This window comes from Saccostrea cucullata, unplaced genomic scaffold (genome assembly GCF_032062105.1).
Source record: "Saccostrea cucullata isolate Sc308-1 unplaced genomic scaffold, CSIRO_AGI_Scuc_v1 ctg3477, whole genome shotgun sequence".
NCBI lineage: Eukaryota > Metazoa > Mollusca > Bivalvia > Ostreida > Ostreidae > Saccostrea > Saccostrea cuccullata.
In genome coordinates this window covers 1-9,193 of record NW_026932867.1, presented here as the reverse complement: position 1 = coordinate 9,193, position 9,193 = coordinate 1, and positions in this window count along the sequence as shown.

Sequence of the window (9,193 nt, the reverse complement as noted above, 5' to 3'; positions counted from 1 at the left end):
ATGGAGGACCATTCTTTGTAATAATTTGCAATTCATGCGTATTTGAAAAGACATTGATTATCACCGACACGTAATTAAGTAGACTGATATTTCTTTTTGTTATGAAATCAATCCATTACGAGAAGGAAATTGTTTTCACGAGTGGGACAGAACTTTTGTATAATATTTCACTTGTGAAATAATATAAAAAAAATCTTGTCCCACTAGACGTGAAATAAATTCAATATCCAACCACCAACATTGAATATCCTCTACGAAAAAATATGTAACGTTCCAAATAAGATTCCTCTTGCGTAGGATTGTTTCTTTTATATTTATAAAATTCAACGGAAGACTTGAATGATTCAAGTGTTTCCTCACTATTTTAAGTTTTTAATCAAATTTTGTTCTCATGATTTCATGAATTCAAATCTATCGAATCGATTTCACAGAATATTCTGCCAAAGATAAATTGATAATTGATATTTTAATATCCAACCGATATTCTATGATGTCATTTCAAATCATGATTTATTTAACTGATACCCCCCCCTTTTTTTGCGCAATATAGTTCTCGAGAATTACTCAAGCAAATGCGAATTTTTCATGATACATGATTTGGCTGTCGGACTCTAAAGGGAGCAAAGAATCGGATCTCTCTACGGCGCAAAAAATTAGAACAAATAGTTCCACAAAATCTTGATTTGTTTTCATTTATATTTTTTTCCAAAGAATATTTTGTCAATCATTTTCACCAAACGTACAGAATGAAAGGTCCTTTTGTACGATTTGAATAAAAAGGGTTGGAGTCTGAAAGGAAGGGCCCAGAAGCTCAAAATCGTATTAATTAACAAACTTAAGAACTTTTAATCCATTATGAAAGGAAATAATGTTTTAAAACATAAAAATATTAATCTAAAAATAACTTTAAGAATATAGGGGGCCAAAATTTTCAGTCTTTGATGTCCAATTTCTGAAATTGGGACATAGAGTACAATTTTTTTCTAAATCATTGTAGTAGAAAAATATTTAGACTGATGATTCTTATTGAATGGCCACTATCTCTCTATTAGGGATCTATAAACACTAAAACAAACCATCTCTGAAATCACAACAAAAATAACGGAGATGTAAAAACAAATTGGTAGCATTCCTCAGATCTTTCGTTTGAAATAACGAAAATGTGTGGTTCTTTAAGTATAATTTAAGTTTTAAATATAGTATCCAAGTAGTTTGATGAATTGCCTGCATGATAAATTCTTTACGTTTATACAGTTGACAATAAACACCTTTTCGTTCATTAATGTATACAAGTACATACTAGTATATGTAACGTACTTAAGTCACTGTTCAAAACATCGATTTAAAGCCTAATCAGCTTTCCATAAACAATTTTCAAAAATCTAAACCAAAAACGTTAGGGGGAAACCCTACTATGGGGGAAAATCTGCTATGTAGTAGCTTTTCTCCCTAGGGGGAAAACTACTATTTAGCCAGTTTTCCGGGGGAAAAAGCTACTATGGGGGAAAAACTACTATACAACACCGGACCAAATACGATACCATATTTGGTCCGCCTGGCTCTATAAGAAAAGGTCCGCCCTCGGCCTACTAATATACAAATTGTATGCCTCGCTTCGCTCCCTCCGCCCCTTCTTAACCACTAAAATTTTACTTAATATGATCTAACTATTACTTAATGGCCAGTGTTTCCTCCAAGAGAATGTAGTAAACAATAAGTAAGAAATTAATACATAAATAATATATTTATTCAAGAAATGTATAGATTTATTGATCGAGTTTCTTGTCGGGAAGATGGGACATGCTTATTTTGTCGTTTAGATACCATGGTATCAACATTATCATTTAAAAAATATTAAGAATACAAATGTACGTACATTTATACGGTGGCTTGTATAGGACATGGTATGAGAATTTTTTTATTTATTCGTGGCCACGAAATAAAAATTCGTGGGAACGAAATAAAATTCGTGGCCACGAAATAAAATTTGTGGGAACGAAATAATATTCGTGGCCACGAAATAAAATTCGTGGGAACGAAATAAAAATTTGTGGGAACGAAATAATATTCGTGGCCAAGAAATAAAATTCGTGGGAACGAAATAAAAATTCGTGGGAACGAAATAAAATTCGTGACCACGAAATAAAATTCGTGACCACGAAATAAAATTTGTGGGAACGAAATAAAAATTCGTGGCCACGAAATAAATTTTCTGCTAAAAAATGTATTATTTAGCTTCTTCTCTTGTATGTCAAGCAATGCCTTAACAATTACTTGTACCTTTATTTAAGTAAACACACTTTCATTTGTATTAAACAGTTGAGTTTTATGTGAAAACAATCATGACAATATTATATGAATATTGCTCTAATTTTTAAGATGTCACGTTCCCGATGATAGGGGCCTATTCTCCCACTAATTGTTAAATAAATAAACATTGAGTGTTTGACTAAACAAGCAATACAAGAACATTCTATTTATTGAAACATCTAGCAATAAATGTGTGAAATACATTAAAAAATGCACTGGAAATAATCTTGGCTATTGTAAATAACATGTATTCTCAGTTTTTGTCTGCAGATCCGCGCGCGTGTCTATGGACACATCTGAATTACGAACACGATCTGTCAATACACTAAATTATTTATCTTTTATTTCGTGGCCACGAATTTTTATTTCGTACCCACGAATTTTATTTCGTGGCCACGAATTTTTATTTTGTGGCCACGAATTTTTATTTGGTTCCCACGAATTTTATTTCGTGGCCACGAATTAATTAAAAAAATTCTCATACGATGTCCTATTCCAGCCACCGTACATTTACCTTCACCGCCTGTTTACTGGCAGATTAATCAGTATGCAATGAACTACGAAAGCAATGAAGGGACACGTTGATTTTTCAAAAAAGTAAAATTAATTTGAGATCTCGAATTATACAATCCGTTCCCACGGATTATCAATTCGTTCCCTCGGTTTATAATTCGAGAATTCGAATTATACAATCCGATCCCACGGATTACTAATTCGTTGCCTCGATTTATAATTCGATATCTCAATTTACACAGTCCGATGCCACGGATTAATAATTCGAGATCTCGATTTGATACATCAGTCTTATGATTTTGGCAATCAGTGCTCGCAGATTTATTACATGTATATATGTATATAATTATGTAATGTCGGATACCCTCAAATCCAACTATTTGAATCAATTAATGCGAGTCATGTTTTTTGTTTCAGCAACCGCGGTCGTTCCGAACCTCTTTTATAACTAATTCAACGTATATTTCATTTAGATAAAGAACAATTACACAGGAGCCATACGAGGGCTGTTCAATAAATAATGTCCTGAACTATAAAACATACATTTTAGATATCATTTGACATTAAACTTGACTTTCTCTCATTATTGAATCCTTCATGAAATTATAACAGTTTATGTGACCACTTTTCATCACATAGTTTTATCGTGAGAAGCTGGGAAACAAGGTCTTTTTGAGACACTGCATTATAAATGAATGGTAAAGAATCAGTAAACTAGAGTGAAAATTAAAGCTTCATTTTAGCTGTCGTTAAACTTGTTAAAAATCCCAAAGAAATATTTACTGGAATATATTGTTTTACAGACAAAAGAGCAGGTAAATTTCAATGATCAAAAATTATATAATGGGCATCAAAAATGGGTACCCTCCTTGCCAACAAAAAATATAACAACTTATGTACTGTTTGCCAAATTTCAACATATAATATTTGATGATGTATGATTGACCTTAAGACACATAGCAAATTTGATAGACATCATATCGGGAGCAGTTTACACTGTCAAAAAAAGCTTGGTACTCAAAGGTCACCCTATATTTTGAAAAATGAGTGAAAATGACAGCGTATACGAAATTCTTATCAATTATTTTAAAATATCTGTAATTTTTGTTATTCACGTTTATTTTATTTTTAAATAGATATTGGAACATGAATCTATTGATTAAAACCCTCAAAACAAAATTTACCATTAGATCTACTTGATAAAAACAGCAAATGTCTGACATCAGCACAGAAATTCAAGAGCAAAGAGACAGATTTATATGTAAATTTCTTAAAAATTAGTGGTATTGTTGTTCAAATTCGTATTCGGAGAGACAGTTTAATTTCTGGAGGAGTCTAGAAAGCATTTTATTTTGCAAAAAGATCAAAAAGGTTTATTAGAGGAAGGACCCACAATCAGGAATCCACTACATTGAATTTCTTCAAGACAGCGTCCAAACCCGCATGCCCTGAAGAGTAAAGGGGTTTTCGGGATAAACAGAAAGTTAATGTTTTTTCTACGAAAGCCATGAAGGGACACGTCGGTTTTTCAAAAAAGTAAAAATCAATTTGAGATCTCGAATTACACAATCCGTTCCCTCGATTTATAATTCGAGATCTCGAAATACACAATCCGTTCCCATGGATTATTAATTCGTTCTCACAGATTATCAATTCGTTCCCTCAAATAACACAATCCGTTATCTCGGATTGTAATTCATTCTCTCAGTTTAAACAATTCGTTCCCACGGAATGTTAACCCTTCTCATGATTTCATTAATTCAGCTATCTGTACATACTAGTATCGGATATGGCAATACGTGTTTAATGAATAAAATATTGTAGTTGTTTACATCCTACCTTTTATTACATATTACGGTCCAAAATGAGAAAATTACATGAACATGACTCAAATCCATATTCTAGAACTGATATTTATACAAAAAAGTCCTGGGTTTTGTTTAACATGTATAGAATAATTGAAAGTCCTATAAAGCAAAAGTAATTATGGCTCCTGTGTAATTATTATTTATCTGAATAAATATACGTTGAATTAGTTAAAAAAGAGGTTCGGAACGACCGCGGTTGCTAAAACAAATTACATGAATCGCATTAATTGATTGAAATAGTTGGATGTGAGTGTATCCAACATTACATGTATACATATATGGGTCATTTTCAAAAAATGTCCAAATTCCTGTTATTCAAGCTTTTTTGAAAATTTTGCAATAAAAATCAAATCTTTTTTTACCCGATGAATTTAACAACAATCTATAAGTGTAGAAAAAAATTAAGTGCGATTAAAAATTGACTTGAATGCTGAAAAAAGTCCTTCAACCTGAGTAAAATTAAAGAGAATTGCTTGTGATTTCGCCGGATGTTTGACTTCAACTCTGATTATTGGTGTAGTACATATAATTAAGCAGTGTAAATTGACCTTTATTGTGTTGTACATGTTTAATACTGTCTAAATGCATGCTAAAATGTGATTGAAAAAGAGTAAGAATATGATTTTTTTAATGGTAAGTGTGTGTTATTTTTGCCGTGTCCTTGGAGTAACCAGGACATAAAAGTTATCTGTAACAGTTATCTTTCCTAAAGAAACTCTTCACTATCAGCCTCCCTCTTTTGGTCTTGTTCCCTCCAAAATATCATGAGACACTTAACACAGATCTTTTATACCATAGGCACAATATGTGGTTGAAGGCAAGTTTGATTGCAAGAGTAATTTATTTTTGAGTCCTAGGAGTTACTTCGATATTGTGATGATAAATTAATTTGCCATTTCTTTGATGCATTGAGCAAGTTTATAACAAAATACCTATTATCTAGGAGCTGTGCTTTATGTTCATAAGTCAGTCATTGCTTTTATACTTCCAATTATTTATATAATAATTCCCTGGTGTTACTGTCCATTTTGTTACTGCAAGAAAAGTTACTCTAAGGACGTATCTAATTACTCCATGGACAATTTACATAGAAAATAATTTAAAAGAATGAAAGCTGGAGTCATATGTTTTATTTTCCTCCATTATTTAAAACTAACCAGTAACTAATTTTGTTTTTAAATGCCAAATTATTTACTAAATGTTTTTACCATTTGAAAATCATATGATTTTGCAGTCTTGGTTATGCAAAGGACAGAATTGGGTAACTCCACGGACCAATTGAAAAAAAACCCCTTTAAATTGCCAATTTTAATACAACATTTGTGTAAAGTTTATTACAATATAAAATAATATACTCTTGCATGTTCTTTTGTTTCTGTAGGAAAATATACAACTTTTACTCCTTTTGAATAAATTGAAATATCAAAATTCATTATGTAATGCAATCATATCCCCTTTTATGCTCTTTAAAGTAACCTATGGTAACACCATAGACAAATTCAGTTACTCAAGGGACACAGCAAGGATTAAAGATAGAAAAATGAAACAAGCGTATCGCATATGGAGTGGTAATTGCGTTCATTGTATTGCAGAAAACAAATGTGGTGGGATATTGCAATTCACTAACAATAAATAATGAAGTGCTAAAAATATATGATGGTTAAAAATGGTAACACAAAGGAAGTTTTAGGTAACACAAGGGAATGTGAAATAAGGCAGAATATGATTTGTTTTCTTTAGTCTGAGGATTCTAGTTATGTTCTCTTGATGAAGATGATGTAAACAAGACACATTAAAAAGTTGCAATGAAGCCAATAGAATCCAAGACGTAAAAGATAGATTTATATCATTGAATTGAAAATACCTTTAAAGTTATATCAGATACAGAACATTTCTTTGCAAATGCATTTAAAGTCCTTTAATCATGTAAACCCTTAGATGAAAAAGTCACAAATTGTTCATAACTGTTCTAGAAGGATTTCAAAAGATGTTTTTAAGGAGACAATGTACCAGTCATTACCCTAGAATACAGTTTTGCATTTAGTTGAGGACGTTCTTCAGATTTGTCCAACTGAAATCCCTCATGACTGTGTTCCACATCCTGTAAAAGTTGGTGCTGAAAGAAGTTTTTAACCTTGGATGTACATAAGCTTTTGGAAAGTGGTGGTGAAGATTATATAGTCGAGGCAGCATTGGACAACAACAAGGCCAGATATGATGGCAGACCACTACATTTCAAGCCACTTTGTTGGATTGTTACCCTGAAGAACTGTCAATGAAAGTTTGGCAAACGATCAGTGGATGCAAGAGCAAAAAGGGCAGAAAAATATCAATGAAAAAAATGAAAAAGAGTACAGATTAAAAAAAGTCAAAGAATTCCTGATAGGAAATTCGACTAAAGAAACTGAAAAGACTGACACCCTGGAAGAGAAAGAATTGGAGTCAATAATGAACATCAGACTACAGATGAAGAGAAATCAGATCCCTTGGAAGAGAGACTGGATAAAGATACAGAAAAAATTGAACTTAAATGTATCCACAGGGTTAGATAGAACCTAAAACCACGTTCCTTTTTAACAGGCCAAAAACTCTAAAAGATAAAAGCTGGTATAGCATTGCTAATGTTTTAATAATATTGTCACCATCATATCTTGTAGATGTGTATTAAGTAGAGAGCTCATTGTGGAAAGAGGCTAGCTGTAGATAAATGAAATGAAAATGTAAAATCCATAAAAAGATTAATGCATTCTATATGTTTGAAATCTGGTCATTTACAAATACATGTACATGTTCTAGTTTCACAATTATTTCTTCATTAAAAATTAGTTCTAGCTGATCTAAGACTCATCTATGTAAACCTTTGGATCTTTTAAAGGTGTCCTTTGTGTTATTTTTTGTCATTGGTGTTACAGCTTCTGCTTGGATATGTAAATACACTAACAAGTACTGATCAATGATTCAAAGTCATTTGATAGTAATTATTTATTATTTGGGGATAACAATTTGATTTCATTTTTCTACTGTAATATATCTTATGATTGGATAGTTATGTCTATGTCGTTACTGTTTTATCCTTGGTGTTACTAGTCAGACTCAAAATGTATAATGAAAGAAATCCCCCGCCAATTTCTTATGTTAAAACCATATACTCTTATATTCACCTCTAGGGTAATTTCCTTATTATCCTTTTCTGAAGGAAGGAGAACAACTTTATTATTTCTTTCTAAGTATTACACAAAATATCCTTAGTGTAACCTTTATGTCCTTTGTGTTATGCAAATATCCTTGGTGTTACCAACACATTTTTCCTATATTTATGTTCTAAATCTTTATACAATTTTATCGAAACTTGCAACACAATTCTGTCGTTTTCTAATACTAAGTTTATTTGCAAAGCAAGTAATTTGTGCTGAGGTAAATGATGTATGCCTTAAGTAAACGTGTAAGATATAGACAAAAGTTACAACACTTACAACTTCCAGCTATACTTTATCTGATAATTTTCTGTTATGAAACTTCAGTTTGATTCCATAGAATAATTTTATCACTATGTTGAGATTGTTATTCTAAAAACCTTAATTTTTTTTTTTAAATTATGATTTTACTATGACTTTTAACTAAGTAACACCATGGACATTTATTGTTGGGTCCATGTACATATAATGGTTTTTTTAGTATAAGTTAATAGAATTCTTTGTGCTTTAACATTGTTTATGCATCTATGATGTTTAAATGCTAAAATAAAACTTTAAAAAGTTTAGATCACCACATTTATTTTTGCAAAATACTGGTGGTGGAATTTGGACAAATTTTGAAAATGACTCATATACATTTAATAAAATTCGCGCGCACTGATTGCCAAAGTTATAATCCTGATGTTAAAAATCGAGATCTCGAATTATTTATCCGTGGGATCGGATTGTGTAATTCGAGATCTCGAATTATAAATCGAGGGAACGAATTAGTAATCCGTGGGATCGGATTGTGTAATTCGAGATATCGAATTATAAACCGAGAGAACAAATTAGTAATCCGTGTGATCGGATTGTGTAATTCGAGATCTCGAATCATAAACCGAGAGAACGAATTGATAATCCGTGGGAACGGAATGTGTAATTTAAGATCTCAAATTAATTTTTACTTTTTTGAAAAATTGACGTGTCCCTTGATTACGAAAGCCATGAAGGGACACGTTGGTTTTTCAAAAAAGTAAAAATTAATTCGAGATCTCGAATTACACAATCCGTTCCCACGGATGATCAATTCGTTCCCTCGGTTTATAATTCGAGATCTCGAAATACACAATCCGTTCCCACGGATTATCAATTCGTTCCCTCGGTTTATAATTCGAGATCTCGAAATACACAATCCGATCCCACGGATTATTAATTCGTTCCCTCAGTTTATAATTCGAGATCTCGAATTACACAATCCGTTCCCACAGACTACCAATCCGTTATCACAGATTATCAATTCATTCCCTCAAATTACAAAATCCGTTA